This window comes from Felis catus, chromosome C1 (genome assembly GCF_018350175.1).
Source record: "Felis catus isolate Fca126 chromosome C1, F.catus_Fca126_mat1.0, whole genome shotgun sequence".
In the NCBI taxonomy this organism is placed as follows: Eukaryota; Metazoa; Chordata; class Mammalia; order Carnivora; family Felidae; genus Felis; species Felis catus.
Genome location: NC_058375.1, coordinates 21,696,530 through 21,724,081, shown reverse-complemented (window position 1 = coordinate 21,724,081; position 27,552 = coordinate 21,696,530). Strand labels below are relative to the sequence as shown.

At 45.6% G+C, this 27,552-nt stretch overlaps 1 protein-coding gene across 3 annotated transcripts in view; it reads right to left on the bottom strand.

Annotated features, from left to right (window-relative positions):
- The window catches only part of EPB41 (erythrocyte membrane protein band 4.1), a 200,414-nt gene that overhangs the window by 169,512 nt on the left and 3,350 nt on the right, over positions 1-27,552 (bottom strand). The window contains exon 1 of one of the 3 annotated variants that reach the window (XM_019836510.3): positions 25,735-25,786. The exons of 1 other annotated variant lie outside the window; for it this stretch is intronic. The gene's annotated coding sequence lies outside the window, so the exon portion shown is untranslated. Of the gene's footprint in view, positions 1-10,910; positions 11,141-25,734; positions 25,787-27,552 lie in introns of those variants that run through there. One more of the 3 variants, XM_023258386.2, reaches the window with a different exon arrangement.

The window sequence follows — 27,552 nt, the reverse complement described above, 5'->3', positions numbered from 1 at the left end:
TAAGTAACTTGCCCACGGTCACCAAGCAAAGAGTGACACAACTAGAATTTAAAACCAGGCATCCAAGTGCTGGAGCTCACTCTTCAACAACACCTATGTCATATCTATAAAGCACACAACACAGAGCTCACTCAGTTCATATAGGTCATCAACAAACACTAGCATTATTTTATCTCACATATAATACCACTTAGTAAATAGTTGCTTGAAATGTATGAAATCAAGTAGAAGAGCGAGAATTTTAATCCAGGTTTTACTCTGTGCTTTTCCCATAACTACATGTCTTTCCATGACACAGTGCCTCTATTCTTAAGTTTTTTGTACATGTCCAGTCATTTCTACTAACACTAGATCATTAAACTTCCTTAAGACAAGAGTCACATCTTCTACATTTTTGTGATCACATTACACCCACAGGGTCCTGCTCATTGTGCATAATCAATTAATATGCATTAAATGATCATGCCATTTCTCTGCTCAAAATCCTCCCGCGAATTCCCATCTCAGAAAAAAACGCAAAGCCTACAGCATAGCCAACAAGGTACTACATGCACATCCCTTCTCCTACCTACAAGCTTTCTGAACTAAATTCCTACTATTTTCTCCTAGATCATTTTGATCCTGCCCCACTGGCTTACTTAACATTTCTCAAACACACCAAACATGCATAACCTTTGTACCTATTGTTCTTCTGCCTGGAATGCTCTTCTCTAGATATCATTCTACTGCTCAAAAGTCACCTTACCAGACAGGTCACCTCTGACCACTCTCTCTACTATCTAAAATAGCCACCCCAGGGATGCCTAGGTGGGTTAAGGGACTACTCTGTCTACTATCTAAAATAGCCACCCCAGGGATGCCTAGTCAGTTAAGCATCTGACTCTTGATCTCAGGGTTGTGAGTTCTAACCCCACGTTGAACTTGTGACCCCACACCCAGCGTGGAGCCTACTTTAAAATATAAAATAAAATAAAATATCCACCCCATCTCCCTCACTCTTTATCCCCTTATCCTGCTTTCCCTGATCCTCACGAAAATCTTATACTTTACCCCTGATTTGTATACTTATTTGTTCTCTCCCACTAAAAGGTAAGCTCCAAAAGAAAAGACATTTCTACTTTATTCACTGCATGTCCCAATGCAATTAGGACAGTGCCTGGTAAATAGCAGATGACCAATAAAAATGTATTAAATTAATAAATGGTAGATGTATTAGTATCTATTGTACAACAAATTACCCCCAAAACCGGGCACCTGGCAGGCTCCATCAGTGGAACATGTGGCTCTTGATCTTGGGATTATGAGTTCAAGCTCCACATTGGTTGTAAAGATTACTTAAAAATAAAATCTTAAAAAAAATTACCCCCAAAACTTGGTGGCTTAAAACAACAAACTTTTGTCTGTTTATTTTTAAATGTGTATTTTTAAGAAAGCGCGAGCACACACACAAAAGTGGGGGAGGGGCAGAGAGAGAGGGGAACAGAGGATCTGAAGGGTGCTCTGTGCTGACAGCAGAAGAAACTGACTCAGGGCTCGAACTCATGAACCATGAGATCACGGCCTGAGCTGAAGTTGGACACTTAACAGAGAGAGAGAGAGAGAGCCATCCAGGTGCCCCAAAACAACAAACATTTATTATTTTAGTTTATATGGATCAAGAATCCAAGCACGGCTTAGCTAGGTGCCTTTGGCTCAGGGTCTCTCACGACACTGCAGTCAAGTGTCAACCATGTTTGCATTCCTCTCAAGGCTCAACTCCCGCCTGAAGAATCTGCTTCCAAGCTCACTCACATGGCTGTTACCAGGCCTCAGAAGATCTGCCTCCAGGGGCGCCTGGGTGGCTCAATCAGTTAACCATCCTGTTAAGCATCCGACTCTTGATTTCAGCTCAGGAGCCTGCTTGGATTCTCTCTCCTTTTTTCTGCCCCTCCCTGGCTCTCTCACTCTCAGTCTCTCAAAATAAATAAATAAACATTTTTTTTAAAGTTCCCTTAAAAAAAAAAAAAAGGAAGATCTGCTTCCAAGCTCACTTACATTGTTGCTGACAGACTTGGTTTCTCACCATGTGGGCTTCTCTACAGGCTGCCTGTACATCTTAGGATATGGCAGCTGGTGATCCAAATTGACAGGAAGAGAGCCAGAAAGTGCCCAAGATGAGAGGTCCCAAGACAAAAGCCAAAGCCTTTCTCAACCTAATTTTGGAGGTGACATCCCACCACTTGTGCTATATTCTATTCATTAGAAGTTAAGTCACCAGGTCCAGGCCACATTCAAGAGGAAGAGATTACACAAGGGCATGAATACCAGGAGGCAGAAATCACTGGACGCCATCTTTGAGCCTGCCTACCACCGTAGGCATAAGAAAAGTCTAAAAACCAAACAAAACAGAAACACCTTGCCCTTTGGCCACCTGATATATTCTATAGTATATTTATTTATAGATGATGTTATGATTATTGCAATCATTCACCCCAATGCTAGTCTTTTCAATTACATAAAACATCAAAGGGAATACTTAATTACTGAATATTTCTTGTTAAGCAGTGTTCATTATGGTCATATTAGAGACAATAGAACTAGCAAGAATAAGTCAACAAAAATAGCATCTGGGGGCGCCTGGGTGGCGCAGTCGGTTAAGCGTCCGACTTCAGCCAGGTCACGATCTCGTGGTCCGTGAGTTCGAGCCCCGCGTCAGGCTCTGGGCTGATGGCTCAGGGCCTGGAGCCTGCTTCCGATTCTGTGTCTCCCTCTCTCTCTGCCCCTCCCCCGTTCATGCTCTCTCTCTCTCTCTCTCTCTGTCCCAAAAATAAAAATAAAAAAAAGTTGAAAAAAAAAATTAAAAAAAAAAAAATAGCATCTGGAAAAAAGGAATCATTGGATGAATCCTGCTAAGAAGATGACATTGGATTTGATATTGGTTGATATTATAGAAAGATTGTTAATTTTCTTAGGTATAATAATAGCATTATAATTATGTAGGATAATATCTTTATTCCTAGGCTATGCATACCAAAGTGTTTAGGAGTAAAGGGTCATGATATCTGTAACTTACTTTCCAAGAAAATATGACACACACACACACACACACACACACACACACACACACACAGAAAGGCAATCAGAAGCAGTCAGAATTACAACCCAAGTCTTAAATCTTAATTACCCTGGGAATTCACATTCTCACTACACCTCTATACGTCTAGTGTGTCCCCTATGTTATGTCTCTAGCTACTGTACTATGCAATATCTGTGTTTGAGGTGATGAGGATGAAATGACAGGATACTGACACTCTGTCCCTCAGAAGCTGGCAATCTCATTGGGGAATAGCAGTTTTATATACGATATAAAACAAAACACAACAAATCTGATACATAACAAATAAACGCTGCACAAGTTTAGAAAAGGATACCAATAAGCCTTCAGAGAATAAAATATCTTTGAAACCTCTTTCTTCTAACAGGTTTCTTATTCTTGGCATCCCTTCCGTTAAGTACTTCTCCTTTATTTTATCTACTTGGCAACAACCAACTGATTATTTCCTACATTTTAACAAAATTATCTGGAGACCATCTAAAAATAAAATACATGTTTGCCTGTTTAGAACACAGGACATAATTTTTAAAATAAAATGCTATTTACATTTTCACTGGAAAAAAACACTAACTACACTATGTGGATTTTCTTGCCTTCAAAAGCAACTATGTTATTTCAAGAGTTGAGGATGCCAGAAAGCTTGAAGATTTAAAAATAACCTCACAAAGAGCTCATTTCCAACAGCAGATGGAAAGAAATTACTCTAAAGACACACATGTGGGAGGGCATATATACAACATCATATGACACCATGCAAAAGGTTTATATAATTACATAATACCATCAAGATTATCAGGACTCACAGGTAGTAAGTTAGCAACACTGTCAATTCTCTGAATCATTAAAAAAATTGATAAAAGGGCAAGAAATGGCAAGTGGGGGCGGGGGGGAAGTGCCTTCACTTTTAAGATCCCTTCCATGAGTCCCTATTGCATACTGAAATAGTTGGCAGGTAAAATTTGAGGGCTTAAATTGTTGGAGCTCTTGACAGTTCTGCCTGTGTCTATATGGTCAAAATTAGAGGGAAACATGAAATTCAACAACCTGTGCCAAGAGTATTATTAAAGTAAAAAACTTCTCACTTGAATATACATAGAAGTTCAAATTGGTAAATTAAAATACTTGATAAGGGCACCTGGGTGGCTCAGCCAGTTAAGCATCCAACTCTTGATATTGGCTCAGGTCAGGATCTCTCAGTCGTCAGATCAAGTCCAGCCCCTGTCAAGTTCTAACGCTGAGTTTGGAGCCTGCTTAGGATTCTCTCTCTCTCAAAATAAATAAACAAACATTAAAAAAAAAATACTTGACATACAAATTAAAATAGCAATTCTTGGGGCGCCTGGGTAGCTCAGATGGTTAAGTGTCCCACTTTGGCTCAGGTCATGATCTGGCCATCGGAATTCGAGCTCCATGTGGGGCTCTACGCTGACAGCTCAGAGCCTGGAGCCTGCTTCAGATTTTGCGCCTCCCTCTCTCTCTGCCCCTCCGCTACTCACACTCTGTCTCTCTCTCTCCCTCAAAAGTAAATCAACATTAAAAAAATTTTTAATGGCAATTCTTTATAAGATAATATACTCAAAGATTACTGTTAAGCTCTTATTGCGTTAAAATGATTCTAACAGGGGCGCCTGGGTGGCTCAGTCAGTTAAGCGTCCGGCTTCTCTCAGGTCATGATCTCGCGGTTGGTGAGTTCAAGCCCCGCATCTGGCTCTGTGCTGACAGCTCAGAGCCTGGAGCTTGCTTCAGATTCTGTGTCTCCTCCTCTCTCTGCCCCTCTCCTGCTCATGCTCTGTCTCTATCTCTCAAGAATAATAAATAAACTTTAAATTTTTTAGAAAAATAAAAAATAAACAAATAAAATGATTCTAATAGAGTTATTTAATTTATATCAGCATTAAGTAATAGCTGAATAGCAATCACAACTCAACCTTGACATAGTACTATATATATTCATAAATTACCCAAAGTATGCATTTCTATTTCACTTGTGGGTCACAGGCTTAAATTTAACCAATTCAAAATAACCCTATGCTTTTTTTTTGTTTGTTTATTTATTTATTTTAAGAGAGATGGAGAGAGCACTAGCGGGAGAGGGGCACAGAGAAAGAGAATCCCAAGCAGACTCTGCACCAGCAGCCCAGAGTCCAATGTGGGGCTCGAACCCACAAAACTGTGAGATCACGACCCTAGCGGAAACCAAGAGTCCAACATTCAACCAAATGAGCCACCCGGGCACCCCAAAATAACTCTATGCTTTAATGCTGTTAAATCACTGAGAATTATTCAAAACTTTTATAATTTTTTTGACTTAATGCAGATATTATCAAAATAGAATATAAAAGTTTTCTGTATGAATATTAATGTAGAAAGTATCTCAACCTCTATGTTGTATCCAGTCCACAATTCAGACGTATAGAGAGCCTACCAAAAGTCGGTTTAGGGGCGCCTGGGTGGCGCAGTCGGTTAAGCGTCCGACTTCAGCCAGGTCACGATCTCGCGGTCCGTGAGTTCGAGCCCCGCGTTCAGGCTCTGGGCTGATGGCTCAGAGCCTGGACCCTGTTTCCGATTCTGTGTCTCCCTCTCTCTCTGCCCCTCCCCCGTTCGTGCTCTGTCTCTCTCTGTCCCAAAAATAAAATTAAAAAAAAAAAAAAAAACGTTGAAAAAAAAAAAGTCGGTTTAGAGAAGGACACTTTTTATATTTTAATTTTTTTTTAATGTGTATTTATTTTTTAGAGATAGACAGGTTGTGAGCAGGAGAGGAGCAGAGGGGGAGACACAGAATCCGAAGCAGGCTCCAGTGTCTGAGCTGTCAGCACAGAGCCCGAAACGGGGCTCAAACTCACCAGCTATGAGATCATAACCTGAGCTGAAGTTGGACGCCCAACTGACTGAGCCACCCAGGCACCCCTGGATAAGGACACTTTTTGTAGACGATGGAAGGTGCAAGAAACAGGCAGTCTGCATTTATAAATCAAAATTAACTTCAACTTCAAGAGTATACATTATACACTATTTTATCTTAGTATTTCCAACTACTTCCAAAAAGAAACAGGTGTTCCTGTCCCTATTAATAGATAGTATTATTAGATAATAGAATTTTACAGAAACATTGAATATAGAATAGAATTAGATAATATTAATAGAGCTGCTGCTTCTACTGCTTCTTCCAATCTTATTTACCAACATAAATAGTCATTGTTCCTATCTATTCCATCAGATAATCTTGCCTTTTCCTACCCACTCTGCCAAGATTACTTTAACCCTACCCAAGGCTCCACTCCACATAGCTCAGAAACAATTTTAATTTCTACAGAGATTTCCCCAAGAGTTGAGAATGATAGAAGAGGGCCTAGATTAATTTGGTGGCAGTGACCCAAAGAACCCTCAGCCATGAAAGGGAGACAGTCATAAACAATCACAGTTTAATCCATATGGATTTATTCTGGAGATAATTAAGAGATAACTGCAATATGAGAACTGGTCTTAATAAGTGCAATAACAAAATAATAAATAATAAAATAAACATGATGCCAGAATGGCTCTGGAATTTTCATATATAGGGGACTTTTAGGGATAGCATATTTACTTATGGGAACTTTGAAGGATGCTGATAAAGATTAGGGGGTAGGGTATATTAAAGTGTCTCCAAGTCATTCATTGAATTGTACTGGCCACACACTATATTGGGATTTTGCTTTTCTTTAAAGTCCAAAGAGCTACCCAGTTTATTTTCAAATACTTCAAGGTGAATACAATCCCATTTAACAAAAATAATTAACAAAAATAAGTACAAACAGACTTTCATCATAGTCAGATTCTCTCATTAAACTTTCCTAAAACCAACATGTGAAGTAGCGTCAGTGAGGCAGCTAATTCTAAATAAGATCAGCACTCAAAATAAAATATCAAAGTTCTCCTTTCTAACGCCTCCAGTTTCTAAATACTGTTCATTGCTATAGCTTCTTTAATCTTTCTCACTGTGTATTCATTTTTTGGCCGCAGAGTAAATCAAAATACTAATTTAACCCAGTGTGTACAACAGATTATTTGTTATACTGCATTTTACTGAACATACCATAAACCCACTCATAAAAAGGCCATAATGACATACTTTCAACAAACTTAAATAAAAAGCAAAAATTAACAAATATATTTGGAATCTGGCTTTTCGCCAACTAAATGCTATTTTAAATATTATGAATCAATTACCTTCTAATAATTCTAGATTCTCTACATAAATAAGACCCAAACCTGATAAATTCAGAGGCCTCTTTTAAATGTTTTTAAGTTTCATCATTGGGAGTGTTTGAGAAAAAAGCAAAGATGTCATTAGAAAAAAGCTCTTAAAATTATTGCTTAGCTCACAAAATAAGGTGATTCCATTCTCAAGCAATAGAGGAAAAAATAAGTTCTTTAGAAGTGGAGATGAATCTGAATCTGAATTTGCCATGTGACCAATCACAAATTTGATAAGGCTCTTGGAAAAATACACTGGCAGCACTTGGGCTGGACAGCTTCTTAGATAACAGGGAAACAGATTGTGGCCTAACCGTATGCTCCTCTTGATTTCAGAACAAGATTCGGCGGCCACGGCCACTGATACACCAAAGTTATAAAATCAGATCACCAATATTAAATTGGATTTGGACGTTCAGAAAACAATATATGCAAGCCCTATCACTCACATCACAAATTATAGACCTATGTCTTATTTAGATACATTTTTTAATGTTTATTCATTTATTTTTGAGCAGAGAGACAAAGTACGTGCACCAGCAGGGGAGGGCCAGAGAGAGGGAGACACAGAATCTGAAGCAGGCTTCAGGCTCTGAGCTGTCAACACAGAGCCCAACGCGGGGCTCAAACCCATGAACCATGAGATCGTGACCTGAGCCTAACCAACTGAGCCACCCAGGTGCCCCTAGACCATATATTTTAAATTACAATCTATGGGTACACATATCAAAGTACCTGCAGAGAATTCAAGAATCCTGTGACTTTTAGGCAACACTTCTGATGGACTTAACTGTGAAGCTTTCTTAGCAAAAGTAGGCAGTAAACACTATAAGCACACCATGTCCCATATTATTATGAATTTGTTTAAAATTAAGACTATAAAAACTGAAGAATGGGATAGAAGGCTAGCTCTGTAATTTCCAAAAATGTTAAACTCAAGCTGCACAAGAGAAAACACCACACTGGTGAACTTTAAGTGTAGGGCACAAACCCGACAAAAGAGAATAACAGGAAAAAATATATAGGTCATACCTCAACAAATACCACAACCATTTTTTTTCAGAGGAGACAGGAATCATTTAAAATCATTTGTTAATTTAGATATTAGCTTAGAAGTGTTTCATAAGGAAAAAAAGGGATAAGATGAAAGCACTTTTAAAAATGCAAAGAGGAAAATTTGTGCATTATTTTGCTAACATCATATAAATTGTTATATTATGTTATTTCATATTTTATTTTGAGGATAAGCCTACTTTAAAAACTAGGTTTGTTCAACATATCTTCTACTTGACCACCACAATTATGATTTAAGTGCTTAACAAACATTAAGGAAATGCTGACCCTTAGACCACCAAGAAAGAGAAGAGAGAGATGCATAAAGCAAGCAGAGACCTACCTAAAAGATGGGTCTATTAGCTTAGATTAGCTTAGTCTATTTATAGTAGCTTAGTCTATTTGCTGACAGCCAGAATTTCCAAGCATTAAACTTAAACTTACCAACTGGCAGGGTTCTTAGCTGTGAGTAGAATGGAAGCCTAAGTAGTTTTCCCAATCCATCATCGGCCATCATCTATTTACTAGTAAGGGCTGCACATATCAATGGGACACTTAGGACCTAAATCCTTTTAACAAACACCAGTTAAAGCAAACTCCATCAAGTTCCTTCCATATATGGAACTTTTCCCCCATACTTCAAATTACTAAGATATGGAGCATTTTTAAGGTAAAAGACTTTGAAAACAGTCAGGAAGAATATATGTGACAAGCATAGATGGAACCGCATGGCCAAAGGGAAAGCACGAGTTTATTACTGAACAGTTCTTCTTGGTTGAAAAATACAAGTAATAAGGAGAATAAAGGTGGAAAGGTAGATTGGGGACTCATCTATGAGATATTTGGTATAAATGTTGGGAGAATTTTGGCAAGGCCTAAAAATTAAAAACATTATTTCTAAGCCTGAATTCAATTATAGAAGGGAAGAAAGTGTAGAAGAGAGAGAAATCGCAAGGTTAGCACGCTGAGCTTGGGTCTGTCGGTGAGCTCACTTTTAACAGTGGCAAAGATATACCCTTCTTTGGCTTCCCCAGAGATATGAATAACTCCTGCTCTTTACTTTAATTATAACTTTCTTGTAGAAAGCACTCTGAATTTGTACCTTGATGCCAAGCAATCTGATGTTCAGTTGTATCCACTTTTTTATCTGTCATTTATTGAGTGCTGACTGCCAGCACCGCTATGTACTCTACGTGGATTATAACACCCCAAGAAACTATTTTACAAAGCCAAAAATTGTACAGCTGGCAAAGAACTTACGATGTTTCCAATTTACAGAAAAGGGAAATGAAGAGTACATCAAGTTTCCATGAAAAGTAAGGGGGACTATAATAATCTGCTTGATTAAAAGCATAAGCAAACTAAATTTTTTGCCAGGATTGAGAATACAGAAAACAGTAGTGAGTAACAGCACATATAGTATATCCTCAAGAGGAGCATAAATCTCTCTATAATAAAATCCAAGACACAAGACATAACCATTTCTTGCAATTTTCCCTAAAAACAGCAAGAACAAAATAGCAGCTGTGAAATCACCCGGACTACTAAAAAAAGGCTCAGCATCTCTTAAAACACACACAGACACGCACACACACACACAAACCCCTATCTCCTAATCAGCAGTACATGCCAAAAACGACAAGTCCCCACAGACTAGACATTTCTGGGAGGGCACAGTTAGGGGAACAACAGGATGACAGTGGCTATCATGTGGCCAGAAACGAATCCGTCAGCAATTTGCTGCACGTGAGATCACTTTCTCTCCAGAGAACGCCGGTTCCTGGGGACGAGGAACCCGGTCGGGCAGGCCCCCCACCCGGAACAATCGCCGGGTGGTGCAGCTCGGAGGGCGAGCCTACATCCAGCCTCCCCACAGGTAGAAGCAGCCCAGCAAGCAGGAGGAAATATTTCCAAGTCGACAGATGCAGGAACTGAAAAAGGAGGTCACGATGCTGAGAGAATAGATTTAACCCTTTGGTTCCCTGGGAACCGCGAAGACTACGGGGAGCGAGCGCGGCAGAGCCCCCCGGGGTCGGGGGATTCTTTGAACGAGGCGGGTGTCTCCGGCGGGAAGGTCTCCCAGTCCTCGCGGGGCTCCCTCCAGCCCTCAGATCGTGCCAGACTTCTCCAGACAGCCCAGCCACCCCGTCACGAAGAAACTGCTCTGCGGCTGCACCCAACACCTTCACCACCCGGAACCCGCAATCCTCCTCCATTTGGTTTCCTTCCAAGGCTCCTGCCCGCGGACAGTGATTGGCAGACCTCGTCAAAAACGGACCCCAAGCCCAACTTTGCAACGCTCCCTCCGCGCAGCCCCCGCCTCCTTCTCCTCAGGCCGGCCGCGTCTGGGCTCCAGCCCCCCAGCCTCTGGCGCGCGGAGGCCCCGGAGCCCGCGCCCCCGGCCCGGGGCCTGCGGGGGGCTGCAGACAAAGAGGCTGCGGCGCCGCCGCGGCCGCCCGGACCGTCCCCTCGGGGACGGTTCCGCGCCCCCCAACCCCGCTCTCGCGCCGCCGCCGCCTCGCCTCACCGGTGGCCCGGGGGCCCGGGCTCCCGAGCCCGCCGCTGCAGCCGCCCGACGAACAATAGCAGGAGAAGGCGCCGGCGCCGAGACTCGGGCCCTCTGCGGCTCGCGGGCCCGCCGGCTGCTGGCGGACTGACTGACTGACTAACCCACCGGCGGAGGGAGGGAGCGAGCGAGCGAGTGAACGAGCAGGCGGCCCCGGCGCGCGCCCTCCCGCCTTCCCTCCGTGAGGCGAGGCCGCCCGGCCCGCAGCCAGCCAGCCCGCGCGCGCCCCTCCCCCTCTGTTCGCCACAACATTGTAGTAAATTTCTATTGGTCGGCAACTGAGGGAGGGAGGGGGCCGGGCCCGCGGCCCGTCAGCCCATTGGCTGAGGCCAAGTTCTTGGCTCCTCTAGTTTCCCCCCTCCTCAAGGCCGGTAAGGGCAGGGGAGGGGAAGAAAAAGAGGGGGGAAAAGGCAAGGAGCTGGCCGCGTGTGCGCAAGCGCAAATCGAACTCGCTCTGGAGTCCCGGTGTTCCTGGCTCCTGCAGCACCCACGTGGGGAATGAGGTAGGTAGCGACCGGGACCGAGGTGAGGCCCTTTCCGCCCGGAGGAGGCCCAGGTAAGAGTCCGAGATTTGAAAGCCTCAAGGAAAAGCCGAGGCTGCTGTCAGGCTGCAGCAGCTGACTGCCTACTAACGCACCTCATGACCTTGGGTAAGTCACTCAGCTTTTCTGGGGCTCAGTTTACCCATCTACTAAATTCGATGATCTCTAGGCGCCATTCCAAACCTGACATTCGTGGAAGCTTCACCTCTCCTGACAGCTGTGTAAGGCCTGAAACGGACGCCGAATGTTGTGGCCATGCCAAGATTTCACCTGTCTTTTGCATTTAAGGGTCTCCTAATTCCACCCTGGCACCCTCAAAATCATAAAAACCTAGCTTCCGAGATCTGGGCTCCAGCTGAACTTAGGGTTGCTCTGACAATTGCCTGATGTGCCTTTATTTCCCTTCGGAAGTTTCAGAGGCCGCTTGACCCTTCACACTCCCTGCCAGGCTGGTCTCTGAACAGGCTGGGACCCCACAGAGTAGAATGAAGGCTCATGTTTTAAGCACAGTCCCTAGATGGTAAGATAGGTTCTGGTATTCCCATTTTAGAGATGAAGAAACTGAAGCAGAGAGGCTTAGACCTGCCAGGATAAGAAACTGGGCAATCTGACATCAGAACCTTCCTATGCCAGCTTCACTGTCTCCTGGTATCTGATCACAGGCCCCTCCCATCCCAGCTCAGCCTCTAGAAACAGACACCTGCTGGGTTCAAGTCTCAGCCTCCAGCCCTCCCTCATTGTTTGGACTTCTATGTGTCAGTTTCTAACCCCATAAAAGGGGATAATCATAGTTCCTACCTCATAAGAGTTATTATAAGAATTAAATCAGTTAAAATATGTAAAGGGCTTAGAATAATGCCCAGCTCATTGTAAGATCTACATAAGCGTTAATTATTACTGCTATTTGGAGACTAAAATATGGACTGAGAGGTGTAGAGCGGGCTGACATAATACTATGTTTGTTAAGCTCTCAATTGTTGTCAACACTGAGCTGAGCACATTACATGAATTATCTGTCTTAAACATCCTAAGTGAACCACTTGAGGACTACCTGACTACCCTATCTAAACCAGCCTCCACCCACACATCCTTGCCCTGAAACTTTTTAACAAGAGTTTCTTTTTAAGTAATCTCTACACCCAACATGGGGTTCAAACTCACAACCCCAAGATCAAGAGTCACATGCTCCACCAACGGAGCCAGCCAGGCGCCCCCCGCTTTTTTTTTAAGATTTTATTTTTCACCTTGCCCTGCTTTAATTTGCTTCATAGCCTTTACCTCTTCCTGACTTTCTATATATTTAATTATTTATTGCTCCCCTCAATAAATGGTTGCAGTTTAGATCCACTAAATGGCAAGCTCCAAGAGGACAGGGATTTTGTCCCTCTTATTCATCTCCCAGAACAGTGCATACTCAATAAATATTTGATGAACAAATGAACAGATTATCCCCATTTTATATATAAGGAAGCCGAAGCTTAGTAAGGTCAAGTGAATTGGCCAAGTTCATTCCGTGGACAAGAGGTAAAGCACCTATTTTTGAATATTCTGGTCCCCTGCCTCAGGTTCTCAGGTTAAGCCATACTTTTGATTCAAGGAGCTCTAGCCCTACCATGTCTGTGCCTCAGAGGCTTCCTTCATATGGACCTGGAAATCTGGTACCTGAAGATCAATCACCAGATGGCTCGCTATGACCACTATGTTATCCAGCAAATTCAGATTCATCAAAACCAATATTCTCTATGCCATGAAGTGCTAGCCAATGATACATCATATTTAAGGAAGCTTGTTTGGGTGAATGGAGTGTGTAGTATTTAGTAATCGTCACCCTGAAAAAAAAAAGTAGGAGTTTCAGGCTAGGAAAAAACAGCTACACTAAGGCAGGTGTAAACCACTCTTATATTCAGAGTGCTGTGCAAAACCCCAAAAAAACTGTTGGCACAGGCTTTAGAATATAAAAGACCAGGAGAGCCTGAGTGGCTCAGTGGGTTAATTTCAGCTCAGGTCACGATCTCACAGTTCATGAATTCGAGCCCCACATGGCTGAGCCTGCCTGGGATTCTCTGTCTCCCTCTCTCTCTGCCCTTTCCCTTCTCCTTCCCTCTCCCTCCCCCCCCCCCCCCATCTCAAAAATAAACGTCTGGGGAAAAAAAAAAAAGAGTATCAGAGACCTGAATTCAGTCTTCCTTTTTAATTCTCAGCCTGGACATGAAAGGACTTTGTAAAGTACTATGCATACATGACTGGTTTTGTTATTAATTAGGTTATACACCATCACCTATTAGGCAAAGTGCTCAATCCCTGAGTGTAGCTGGGCCCCCCACATAGTAGGTAGTGGGGGGCTAAGTAATGCCCAATCTGAAGGCAGAGAAACTACCCATACCCATATGCCCATCTGCCCTCTAAAAAGACTCCTCCACAAACCACACATCTAGTGCTAGTTCACCCTGCAGAGGCAACCCCTGGGTTCCAAGGGTAAAGGTCCCAAACACCATCCCTGAGTCTAATTTTCTAGGCAGCAACTCAGCTCCCTCCCTGCCTGCTCCATGCTCACATCTGGATGGCGGCTGTGCCATGCTCCAAGCCCCAGGTTGGGGTCCCCAGGGGCCATCTCTATCCCGCCTGCCAGCTGAGCCCGCCGCTGCCTCCTCCACCACCCCTCCTGTTCCTTCCTAGGGAATACAGGCCCTGCTAGCTGCCTGTCAGCCCCTGGAGCAGTCAAGGGCACTAAGAAAAAAGAGAAAAAGACGGCATGAAAGGGTCTTAATCCTTTCCCACTGCAAACTGGGCTCAAACACCAGCTGCACGGGAAAGGGTGAAATTAGATGGTGAAATTAGGTGGTGACCAGCGGGGAAGGCCAGGGAGGGTTATATGGGGCCTCCGATGACCTGGAAGAGATGAGATTGGGAGAGAGTGGGGGTAGCGTGGGGGAACAGTTGGAGTCCGAACCATTCCCAAATCTGGGACGTGGGCGGATTAGGGACACAGCTGGCCTTACACCCCAGTGATAGGGCTCATGGAAAATATGTGTCTGTTGTGGGGGGTGGCTTAAGATGAAGAGGGCTTTTTGAAAAGCTGGGCCCACCAGGAAAGTGTTCTCATCAGTCACTATTGAATAAAAACCAATCCTTGTAACAAAAGTACATGAAAAATAGTTGTCTTTCCGTTCTGCCTATGGTCATAACATTGCAGTTATTTAGACCTTTTAAATACAAATGGTAAACAAGCTATGATAAGGCAGGAAAATTACTATTCATACAATGGTATGACTTTGTAGGCAATTATTTTTAGTAGTAGTATTTGAATTCGTCGTAGAAAATATAGTTAAATAAGGGGCACCTGGCTGGCTCAGTCAGTGGAGTGTGAGACTCTCAATCTTAGGGTTGTGAGTTCGAGTCCCATGGTGGGTATAGAGATTTAGTAAAAATAAAATCTTCAAAAAAAAAAGGAAAAAAATATAGTTCAATAAAAAGAAAAAATTAGGGGCGCCTGGGTGGCGCCGTCGGTTAAGCGTCCGACTTCAGCCAGGTCACGATCTCGCGGTCCGTGAGTTCGAGCCCCGCGTCAGGCTCTGGGCTGATGGCTCGGAGCCTGGAGCCTGTTTCCGATTCTGTGTCTCCCTCTCTCTCTGCCCCTCCCCCGTTCATGCTCTGTCTCTCTCTGTCCCAAAAATAAATAAACGTTGAAAAAAAAATAAAAAAAAAATTAAATCATCATAAACCATCAATCAGAAATAACCACCATCGGGATGCCTGGGTGGCCCAGCTGGTTAAGCATCCGAATCTTGATTTCAGTTCAGGTCAGGATCTCACAGTTTGTGGGTTTGAGCCCTACCGCAAGCTCTGCACTGGAGACTCCTTGGGATTCTCTCCTCTCTCTCTGCGCCTACCTCCACTTCTGCGCACACACACTCTCTCTCAAATATAAATAAATAAACATTAAAAAAAAAAAAACCAAGGGCACCTGGGTGGCTCAGTTGGTTAACATCTGACTTCAGCTCAGATCATGATCTCACGTCTGTGAGTTTGAGCCCTGTGTCGGGCTCTGTGCTGGCAGCTCAGAGCCTGGAGCCTGCTTTGGGTTCTGTGTCTCCCTCTCTCTCTGCCCCTCCCCGACTAGCATACTCGTGAGCACACTCTCTCTCTCTCTCTCTCTCAAAAATAAACATTTAAAAAAAATTTTTTACTTAAAAAAAAAAGAAAACACCATCAATATTTTGGTGGGGGACTTCCCTTCTAGTACCTTTTGTTATACATATACTTTTTTATGTGTATTAAATTAAATCATATGAAATTGCTGATTTTATAAGTTAAAAATGATCAAATAGCAGCCATAGCGTATAGTTCAACCTAATGTGGTTTTTTGTGGGGGTTGTTTTTTTTTTGGTTTTTTGTTTGTTTTAGATCATACTGTTTTGGAACTGACTTTTTCACCTAATAATATACTGTATTGTGACATTTAACAGTGCTCTCAAGTGGATATACCACAATTTAGTTAAATCTAAATGTTGGACATTTAGGTTATTTCCCATTTTAATCTTTTATACTCAATAAACATCCTTTTATCTAACCATACTCATGATTATTTTTTTTTAGGCTGCATTGACTGCAACATATTTTTTTTTTTAACTATAGCACACAGGTCTGCCTGTTCTGGTCATTTTTTGAGATAAAGGCAAAGGAAATCAGCATATGCAGTAATTTTATACAATATCTTATCTTTTGTATTTGAGCAGGCTTTGACCTCTTTGACACAACCACTTTGCTTACAATAATTGCATTAAGCTCAGTCCTAACACAATAAGAACAAAAAATGTGATTGAAATACATACATTGGAGTTGGCAAGTTATGTCCTTTTTGCTGTGGAGACACTCCAAGACACAAGAGCAGAAGGAAAGGAAGTTGAAAAGGTAAAAGAGGACCCAGTAGACGGTAGCTAAGAGACTCCTCTAGGCCTCTAGATTCACAGAATCTTAGAACTGGATAGGCCCTTAGAGACCATCAAGCCTAAGCTGCTAACTTTTAAACAGATTGGGAAATGGGTACAGAAACTGGAAAGCACTTGTCCAAGGTCACACAGCAAAGAGTGGCAGAGCCCAAACTTGAACGCAAGGCTTCTGACCCTGGATTCTGTGGTTCCCTGACTTCTTCTGAGCCCACCTACTTTTCCCTTCCAAAGCTGCAATCCAGGCTAAATTCTACAGCCATAAAAACCTAGGAATGTCTGAGCTGGAAGGGCCCTTAGAGATCATTTATTTTTTTATTAAAAATAAATTTTTTTAATGTTTATTTATTTTTGAGAGAGAGAGAGATGGAGCGTGAGCCAGGGAGGGTCAGAGAGAGAGGGAGACACAGAATCTGAAGCAGGCTCCAGGCTCTGAAATGTCGGCACAGAGCCCAATGCAGGGCTGGAACCCAGGAACCGTGAGATCACGACCTGAGCTGAAGTTGGACGCTTAACCAACTGAGCCACCCAGGCGCCCCTAGAAATAATTCATTAATAAAACTAATGATAACAGCATTTATTAGGTATTTACCATGCGCCAGGCACATAGTAAGTACTTTATATGCATTTATTGCATTAAGACTCACCGCAATCCTACAAAGTAATATCACCCTCAATTGCAGTTGAAAAAAACTACAGCCTAGAAATGTGAGGTGATTTTCACAACCTCACACGGCTTAAACTAGGTCCGTCTGATGCCACTGTCCTCTGCTGTGCGCTGCTTTCATATCACTCTCAGAAGAGCAGTTTGGAAATGATACGAATGAGCAATACCAACATCTGTCCCAGGACTCCAAGGAAAGGCTGTTGTGACTACTGACTACAGCCCTGGGACATTCAAGGAGGGACTCAAGGATCTGGCCTCCAGTGACCCTCCCCAAACCCCTTCTCTTGCCAGCTGGAATGAGTCTAATGGCCCTGATCCAGCAAAGCCTCCAGCTCACTCAAGCTTAACCCATTAATTCTCTCTCCCCGGGACCAGGTATCTTCTAGGTCTAGAGGGTTTCCCAAGAAACATGGGGAAAGACTCCGTGCCACCAGCTAGCCTGGCCCCTTCTAAACCCGTTAAAGTCAGCCTGGTGCAACCCTCACCTAGGAGAGGACAAAGGAGGAGTTACAGGGAAGCAGGCAGGACTGAGCACCCGCTTCGTGTAGTCACTGGGGATCACGGAATAAATGAGATGGGTCCCCTGACAATAAGAACAATCGTCATTATCATCATCCCATAAATGGGTGATGGTAAGAAGTTAGAAGGCAGACAGACCTGAGTTCAAATCAAAGTTCCACCACTGAGATGCTACATGAGTCTAAGCAAGTCACTTCTGCCCTCTTCCTCATCTATAATATGGGGGAAACGTGTGCCAAACGCTGTGTACTAAGTACTTTTTATTGCAATATGTCACTGAACTGTCACAACAGTTCCTTGAAGTGAGAAAGCAAAAAACTTACCCATGATCACCCAGCTAATAAGTGTCCAAGTTGAGATTCAGATCCACCTCTGCCTGGCTTTACTGCTAGTACGCTTCTTACAGTTTACAGATTGCCTGCATTTCCACAGTGGTCATTGTACTAATGCCAGCAAAGATACACGGCTCACTCACTAGGTGCCTATGTACCTTACCCGCATTCTCTTAGTTGAGAATTTCCAGCTTTGGAAACTGAAGTCAGAGCGATGAGGCACTTTGCCCAACGTCATGTAGTTAGGGAGGGCTATGGTTGGGAAGCCAAGTTTGTCTGACTCCAGAACCCTATCCTTTGCCCACCACACTATCCCGCCTCTCTTTCCAGTGAGGCCAGGTAGATGTCTTTATCTCTGACAGATGAGAAAGCTGAGGCCTAGCAAGAGGTAGTGACGTGCCTGTAGTGACCCAACAATCAAGCAGCTAAGCAGGGACTTGAACGCAGGCTCCGGAGTATTAAACCCAGGATTATTTCCTTCACCCATAATACTGTATCCTGACCATCAGAAAATGCCCCTGTCCACTGGATATTTAGAAACCTTATACCGAGCTTCCCCAGGGGCAACGGGGAACCCCTGCTATACCAGGCCAGGCATAGAGAGCTAAGGGTGTGGAGGAGAAACTTTCAGGATACTACCTGCGGAAGACAGCGGTTGAGCTGGTAGCCCAGATGCCCCTAGCTTTGGACACCTCGGTCTTGGTCTGCCTAAGGGATGGACCCATAGCTGGGAAGGGGGGAGTTACAGAGGAAGCTGCCTGAGGCCTGGGCTTCCCTGACTGGCATAGCTTTCTGCTGTGATTTCTGCTGAAAAACAAAAAGCTCAATCCTCTGGGCCTATGTGCTAATTACCAATAATGACATAATAACCATTGTGGGCCCAACAGCCAAACAGCCCCAACTAGAAATTCTGCATAGCTCAGGCTCCGGAACAAAAGATTTGGGTACTCCAAATGAAACTGATGCCCTGGCAGAAAATGTCAGAAGCAAAGGGCTTTAGGGTTGACCCAGACAAAGTATTATCTGGCAAATGGAGAGGATGATGGCCACTGAATACAATTATTTACTGAGAATTATTTATCTGCATAGCATGGTGCCAGACCCAGAGAGAAGACGCTTCATGTTTTCATTAATTCACTCCACAAATATTTATTTAGCACCTACTATGAGCCAAACACTTTTCTAGGTACACGGGAATAACACTGAACAAGACAGACAAAAATCACTGTCATCACTGAGCTTACCATTCCAATGCAGGGGACGGGGGGTGGGGTTGGGGGACAAACAATAAACAAATATTCCATAAAATATAGTGTGTCAAAGGATGATAAGTGCTATGGAGAGAAAAAAGTAGGCCTGGAGGGAAGATAGAGAATGTTCGTGTTGTGGTAGGAAAGGGTGTTACCATTTTAAATACGATAGGAAGGTCCTTTCTAAGAAGGTGACATTTAAACCTTCTTAAAGGGGTAAAAAAATTAAAGGGGCACCTGGGTGGCTCAGTCGGTTGAGCGCCGACTTCAGCTCAGATCATGATCTCACAGTTCATTGAGGTCAAGCCCCACGTCCAGCTTGCTGCTGACAGCATGGAGCCCACTTCGGATCCTCTCTTCCCTCTCTCTTTGCCCATCTCCCACTCATGCTTTCTCAAAAATAAATAAACATTTAAAAAGATAAAAATAAACAAAAAAATTAAGGACATGAGAGAGCAAGTCATGAAAGTATTTGGAGGTAGAGAGTTCCAGACTGAGTGAATAGCAAGTGCAAAGGCCCTGGGGTGGAAGTGTGCCTGATATATTCAAGGACTTGCCTGAGATCATAGATCCAGTCATTAACAGGGCTGGGAGAAGAAAGGAACCATACACAGACTAATCACCCACTGTGTACCTGAACTCTCTTAAGCCTTAGGACAACTCTGGAGGTAAAGATCACCATCTCACAGATGAGGGAGTGAGACCCAAAGAAGAGAAGTAACTGATCCACATCCCACAGCTAGAATAGGCAGGTCTGTTTGGCCCCAGCCTGTTGGTGCCTCCCTGCTTCTCTTCTCTATGTCTTGCCCATGCAAATCCTAAGTATTTGTCGAATTAATTAAAGAATGAACAAATTAATTTCTCAAGTCATGCCCTTCCAATGAACTGCTTGCTGACTGGCCTTCTTGTCTCTACTAATCATAGAATAACAACAACAATAATTCCAATGTGCTAGCTGTGGACTGAGTATTTTACCTGAATTACCTAATTCAGCCCCCCTTAGGTAATCTTAAGAGAAGGTGCTAATATCTTTCTCATTTTATTAGTAAGAAAACTAAAGCTCAGTGAGGTAGAACTCACTAGAGGTCCCACAGCTGGTAAGTGGTGAAGCTGGGATTTAAACCGAGGTCTGTCTGCTCCCAAATCCCTTCTTTTAATCCTATAATATTAGTAGAAACCTCTGACATCAATCCATCCCCTTCCTTTTATAAACCAGAAAACGGAGGCTCAGCAAGGGCAGGTGAAGAGCTAGGGAGGGGCGCAGCCCTCCAGCGCCCCCCCCCTCACCCCCCCCCCCATCTGGCCTCCTTCCTACTCCACCACATGGGGGCTGTGGACCAGGTTTTCTTTCCTGTGCCTGCCTGTTTCCCTGCCTCTGCAGAAGTCTTGTTGTCCTAGCTCCCTGAGGACGGTTGCAGGGAGCTTACACTCCACCTCTGCCCCCTCAGCCTTGGCCTGGGTAATGCAGGACCCTTCCTACTCTGCCTTCCCAAAGTGCCTGCAGTGGCATTAACCAGTGGCGGCTGCAGAAAGGAAACTGTCCCCGTGCGGCTCGTGGAAGAGAGACAGTGCAGGCTTGGCGCCAAGAGGGCAGAGGTGGGCTGGGGGCAGGGGCCAAAACCAGGCCGAGGGTGAGGCTAGAGTGTTCCAGCCAACCAGAAGAGGGGGGAACGGGGGAAGAGGGTAAAAGATCCTGAGCCTCTGGCTTTGAAACCAATTTACTGGGTGTCATTTGTTCAACCAGAAACTGTATCAAATACTTCAAGTCCCTAGACTGGGAAGAAACAGGACAGAGAAGGTTCTGGACAGCATTTATAACAGCATTAATACTTCGTACCGACCACTGAAGCCTCATAGTGCTCAGGACTGAACTGAGTGCTTTATCTACATTGTTGTTAATCCTCACAGTAAAATCAGCCCCGTTTTACAGCAGAGGAAACTGAGGCTCAGACAGGTGAAGTGACAGCCAAGGTCACCTCATCACACTCATTCATAGGGTAGTGCCACAAGGGCCCGGAGACCTGGGTTCCTGCTGTGTGACCCTGCACCATCTACCACCCTCTCTGATTTGAGGCTCTCGCATGTATACCAAAAAGGACTTGCTCAGAAGCCTTTATTATAAAATGCAGGAGGCTCAGGGATCCAGTTCTGCCCAGACTATGGGGCCTCCCACAGATACAGGACATCACACTTACTCTCCTTCCCATCACCCCCCAAAAAAAGGGCCTGGGGATCATCTTCCAGGGGGAAAAAATAAAGCCACAGATTTTCAAAATATTTGTCCCTGTTTCAAGGCTACTGCTGGCTTTGGCCTCCAGCCAGGAAGGGGCCCCTGAGATGGGGAGTTGGGGGGTAGCCCAGGCCTCAAGACTGAGAGTCCTTGGGCCTGGGGCCAAGGGGGGCGAGGGGCAGGAGGGGGCGAGCTCGGCAGTGGGCCAAGACCCCTCAAGAGATTTGGGCTTGTTTCTTAATCCTTTCCTCCCTTTGTTGGCCACAGCCAGCTGCCAGGAAAGGGGGGGGGGGAGGGAAGCAAGTGGGCAGGACCAAGGAGATTGAGGAATCCAAATAATGATGGCTGAACTGGAGCTCCTTTTCATGGGTGCCCAGTACAGGGAGACTGTGCAAGGCCATTGGTGAGGATTATCTCATTGAAACCACTGCCCCTCCACGTGAGGAGGGCCTGCTGTCCCTTTTACTGAGGTGAAAACTGAGGTGCAGAGAGGGCAGGTGACTGAAGGTCGGCCATACAGCTCATAAGCGGCAGAGTTGGCAGGGAACCCAGGTTGTTGACTCCCATGAGAGGGAGCCACTGGGATTGACTGGGGTGGGGGTGAGGTGGGGGGATAGGGGGAGCAGGGTGGAAAGGGCCCTAGCAGTCTCAGGAGAGCCGGCAGTTACAAGGGTGATCACCTCCAAAGTGACCGTCCCCAAAGCCCTGTATGATCTGGGCCCTGCTCCCCTGCCCAGCCTCAACTCCTGTCACAGCATCGCCTCTCCCTTTCTGTTCTGGCCATACCAAACTACGGTACAAGTGTGCCCTGAGCACATTACGTGGCTTTAAGCCCTCACACATGATGTTCCCTATGCTTACAAAATTGTTCTCTCCACTGCCCGCCTAGAGAGCTCTTGCTTACCCTTCAAATCCCAGCTCAACTACCCAATGCCTAGAAGGAGTTAACCACCCACTCACCTGAGCTCACGCAGAAGTGCTTCAAGCACCCAGAGTGGCAGGAACCCCACCTGAGTCATCTTTGTGCCCCTAAGAACCCTGCACACAGTCAGTGCTCAGTAAGTGTTTGTTGTCTCTAAGTACGTTTTATCACTGAATCTTTGAGGCAGGCAAAACAGGTTTCCTTGTCCTCTCTCTCAAGGCTCAGAAAAGGAGGGCAAGAGAGAGGGAGTGACTTCCAGAGGTCACGCAGACATTCAGTGACGTGACACTGGTAGAGCCGGAAGCCAGGCCTTCTCTGCACCACACAGGTCCCTGCCTGGCCCCCCACCCCAAAGAGCTCCCTCATCCCTGCCAGACCAGCCAGGGTCACCACAAGGGGCCCCAAGGCAGGAGTGGGGGACATGGGCCCTGGTGGCCAGAGGTCTTGCCCAAGTGTCCAGCTAAGACATAACTGCTGCCTGCGGGAACCGACACAGAGGGTGACAAAAAGCAGACAAGTGGCTCTATCCCCCAACCCCTCTCGGACTCGTCTTCCTGGGTATGTCCCTTAGCCAGAGACCCCAGCTGGCCCCATCCGCCCCACAGACCCCACCTCCGTCCTCTCCTGCCTGCCCACTGCAGTCTGTTATCACATCCTGCTGGCTCGGCCTCCTAAACAGACGTGCTCCCCATCCCATAGCTCAGTCCCAGGCCCCATTTCAGCGTCCCTCATCTGGAGAGTTGCCCCTGCCTCTCCTCTCCCACTAGTCCTCCGAATCAAGCGACCCTCCCCAAATATGAGCCTGATCATGTTGTTCCCCGGCTTCATATCTGATGGCTCCCCACTGCCTCTGGGACAAATCCCCCTAACTCTCCTGAGCCTGTCCATCTAGCTGCATTCCCACAAGGGCAGGTCATGACTCTGTACCTTGGCAAAACAGTTCCTTCCACTAGGAATGCCCTTTCTCCTGGTCTTTGCCTGAAAAGATATTCACGGTTCACATTTCGGTGCATCAGTCAAAGGTGGAGTTGGTAGTTCTGTGTCTTTCTCCCCAGCTAGCCTCTGAGCTAGGACAGGGCGAGGAGGCAGAGACCACACAGATTGATCTCTGTGCCCCATGCCCGGCACAGGGCCTGGCACAAAGTGCGTACGAATGAAAGCAGACGGGTAGGAAAGAGAGGTGTGTCCTTACTTCCAAGAGGCCTCTTCCTTCCTTCACCCACTGGTGTCTTCCAGAACCTGTCAGACTAGGTTGCTACCTGCCTGTCCCCAGCAGGCCCCTCCCAGACCTCATCTCCACTATCCCAAGAGGGATATCTTTGTAATCCTAAAATAACACCCAAAGCTATAACTATAATAATAATTACATTGCTCAGCATGTACCTCATTGCATTATTTAATCCTCACAAGGACTCTAGGAGGTACACAGGTTCTTTTATTATCCCCATTTTATAGATAAGGAAACTGAGATTCCAAGAGGTTAAATGTCTTGCTCAAGGTCACACTGGTAAGCAATAGATGTGGAATGCAAAGCCAGATCTGTTTGACTCTCAACCACTATGCTATCTGGCCTTCTCCTGCTTTCTGGTGTCTCCTCTCTTCAAAACTCTTACAGCACCGGCCTGGGTGGGGTACACTGTGTGTGCATGTGCTTGTGCGTTCAGCAAACAGTCCTGTAGCCCTCACCAGCCCTGTGCTGAGCACTGGAGATAGAGAAGAATCAGGCACAGTCCCTGCCCCCTTAAGAATTTGGGTCTTGGGTTGAGCAGACTTGGGTCTGAGCTCCAGGTTTACCCCTAAATAACTATGTGAGTCTGGGTAACTCACTTGATTTACTCAGTACCGGTTCCCACACCTGCAAAGCAGGGACCATAATGCCTGGATTGCCAGGAGGACCAGATGAGATAATGCATCTGAAATAGCATATAACAACCCACCTAGCATATGAGAAACATCTGAAGGCAATAATACATATGATGACTAGAGACTCCCAGGATCCCAAGGCCAAGATGGGATGTAACTCTCCAGGGCCCTCCCTTGGAGCCTCCTCAGCCCGACCCAAAAGTAATAGTGATAATAATGCCTGATCCACCCATTCGCTCATTAAATAATTCTTCCAGGGAAGTGTTCTTTATTAACCCTCTTTTGTAGGTGAGGCAACCAAGGCCCAGAGAAGGTAGGTTACTGAATCAAGTCACACAGCAAAAGAACGGGACCTACTTTCACACTGGGTAGAGCCCAGCCCTTAGCCCAGGCCCTGGCCAGACTGCTTGAGAGTCTGGGGCTCCTGACTCCTAGATTCTAGTCCCGGCTGGGTGGGAAGTTAAAATAGTAGAATGGAGGTAAATAAAGGTATACTTTACTTAGCCCCCTCCCAGAAAGAGCTCAGGACTGGGTGGAAACCAATAATTACCAAACAGGGCCCTGTACTGGGCACTTCTCACCGGCTCCTTCCCACACCCATGTGGGGGAAGTGTTATGATATGCATGTTGCAGACGAGGTCTCCAAGACAAAGAAGTCAATGGCTTGTCCCTGTCACACAGCAAGGTTAGTGGCAGTACTGGGAGGCAGAGTCCCTCCTCACCCCTCCCTCCTTCAGCCCCAGACCTTCCCAGCTGCCCCTCTCTTCTGATGACACCTAGAGGTTCTGTCCCTCTCTCCCCAGGTCTAAGCAGAGGCCCTGCGAAGGCCCTCTCTCTGCTGATTGAAGGCCCCACCCTCAATTCAGAGGACCCAGAGCTCACTTAACCGAGCCCTGGCCCTGAAGGAACTCACAGTCTAGTGAGCAAAGACAGAACACATTTCACTGAGCCCCTTTGATGTTGGTCATTTTATATCCATTAGCCATTTAATCCAATACAAAGCACATTGATGGGGCATAGTGACAGTGAATGAATAAATATGCTCATTCGTTCAGAAATATTCATTGAGTACATACTACATGCCATTATACCCTGGATGCTGGAGATATAACAGTGAATAGATAAACAAAAATCCCTGCCCTCAGGGGTCTTACATAAAGAAAAGAACAAACGTACCGTGTCAGGTAGACACCGAGATTCCCATTTTGCAGACATGAAACTGACATGCAAAGAGCCACCCAGCTACCAGGTGCAGAATGAGGATTCTATTCCTGACCAGTCTGGCCCCTAAGACCTTTGCATTGTGTTACGTGTCTCAAAAATCAGCCGGTGTGTTAAGCATCTGGAGAGAAGTCAGCTGGTTGTGGTAGGACCCAAACTTCACAGAATGCCCTCCCTCAGTTCCTCCACCCCTACTGCTGGGCTCCCTTTACACCTCCCAGTGGCCTGGGAGCTACAGGACATGCATTAGAATCAAGCCCCAGAAGCAGTCATTTAGCCAAACCAGTACTCACCCAGCAGCAGCCGGTCGGGGTCATACAGCCCGTCAGGGAGAAGTCGTGGAGCCATCACCGCAGGGGCACATGGAAGCAAAGGACAGAAATGAGACACAGGCACAACCACCCAATAAGCTCTTTGGGGCCCCTCTTCATCCTGAGCAGGGGGAGATCCTGCCTCTGCCTCTGTATCTGCCTCTGGGGTTCTGCTAGGGCAGGTACCCTGTTAGTCAGCAATCTGATAATCTGATATTGCACCCAGAGCTCCTTTTAGGACCCAGCCCACTGGAGGCAGCAAGATCCCTCTAGACAAATATTAACTCAACACCCAGGTGTTGGGGATACAGGATGAAAACAGACATGGCTGCTGCCCTCATGGAGCCTATGGTTCAGTGAGAAGAAGATCATGTAATTTACGAATGGATTACAACTGTGTGAGTGCTTCAAGGAGGAAATTTAAGAACCCAGGCTGGGGGGCACCTGGGTGGCTCAGTCAGTTAAGCATCTGACTTCAGGTCATGATCTCACGGTTTGTGAGTTCAAGCCCCACACCAGGCTCTCTGGATCCTCTGTCTCCCTTTCCCTCTCTCTCTCTACCCCTCCCCCACTTGCACTTGCTCTGTCTCCCTCAGAGTAAATAAATAAACTTAAAAAAGAACCCGGGTTCAAACCCTGGCCCTCACCCACTAACTTTGTGATATGAGGGTTCAGCTTCTCTGTGCCTCAATTTTTTCTCTGTAAAATGGGGATTGATTGCATTAGTGCCCACCTCCAGGGCAGTTGTAAGGATTAAATGACTTAATATATAAAAAACACTTTGCACAATGCTTGGCACACAGTACACTGTTCATAACTGTTAGCTACTGTCATTACAGGGAGCTGGAGGCATGGGTTTTGGAGGGACCTAGTGTGGGCCAGACCACCACCTACCTGACAACATACAGATTAAAAGAGACAATAGAGGTGAAGCTCTGGGCCCAGTGCCTGGCACATGGTAACCAGACGATAAATGGTGGTGGTATTCTTAGGGCTGTTCTCTAGCACATCCCCAGGGTACAGCATCTCAGCAGAGGCTGTCAGAAGTGCCCTCTCCCCACAAACGCAACCCAGAACTGCAACTCTGGACTGAAAAATAACCAGCATTCTCACCTAATGCTACAAATACCTCATCTTTGACCTTCACAATGACCCAGGAAGTGGACCAAGGCAAAATTATTCCTATTCCCATTTTACAGATGAGGACAATGAAGGGAAGGTACTCCTCTCTCTTGGGTGTGTCACTTCATATCTCCAAACCTAGGTAAGTGGTCGAGCCAGGATTCCAACAGGCATCTGCCTGGATTTTGTTCTCCAGGTCTCCCCTTGTGTTTTCCCCCCAGTGCACAGCCCCACACAAGACTTGGAACCTCTCCTGCATCAGTCCCTTCATCTGAAATACTTACAAATAGCCCAGGATCCAAGCTGTTCCTGACCCCAACTCTTCTTCCACAGGCTTAGCCGCTGCTACTCTGACCCTGCCTCTAACCTTTTACCCCATCACCAACTCCAGCCACAAACCCATGGGCCAAGGAATGTCTGCACTCAACTACTAAAATCCATGTTTTACAGATGGAGAAATGGAAGTCCAAAGGTGGGCCACATATCCAAGGTAGCCTTTCGGTGCCCAGCTCTTATACCTTGGCAGTAGTCGGGTGCGGCTGGCCCTCTGAGGAAACCTTGGGTAGGGTCCTGACCTGCAGGTTGCACCCTCTGCTCTTCTCCCCCCCCCCACACTGGGCCTGGTGGGCACCTGCACAGCCTGGCCCCCAGTTCCCCAGCCTAAATATCCCAGAGCTC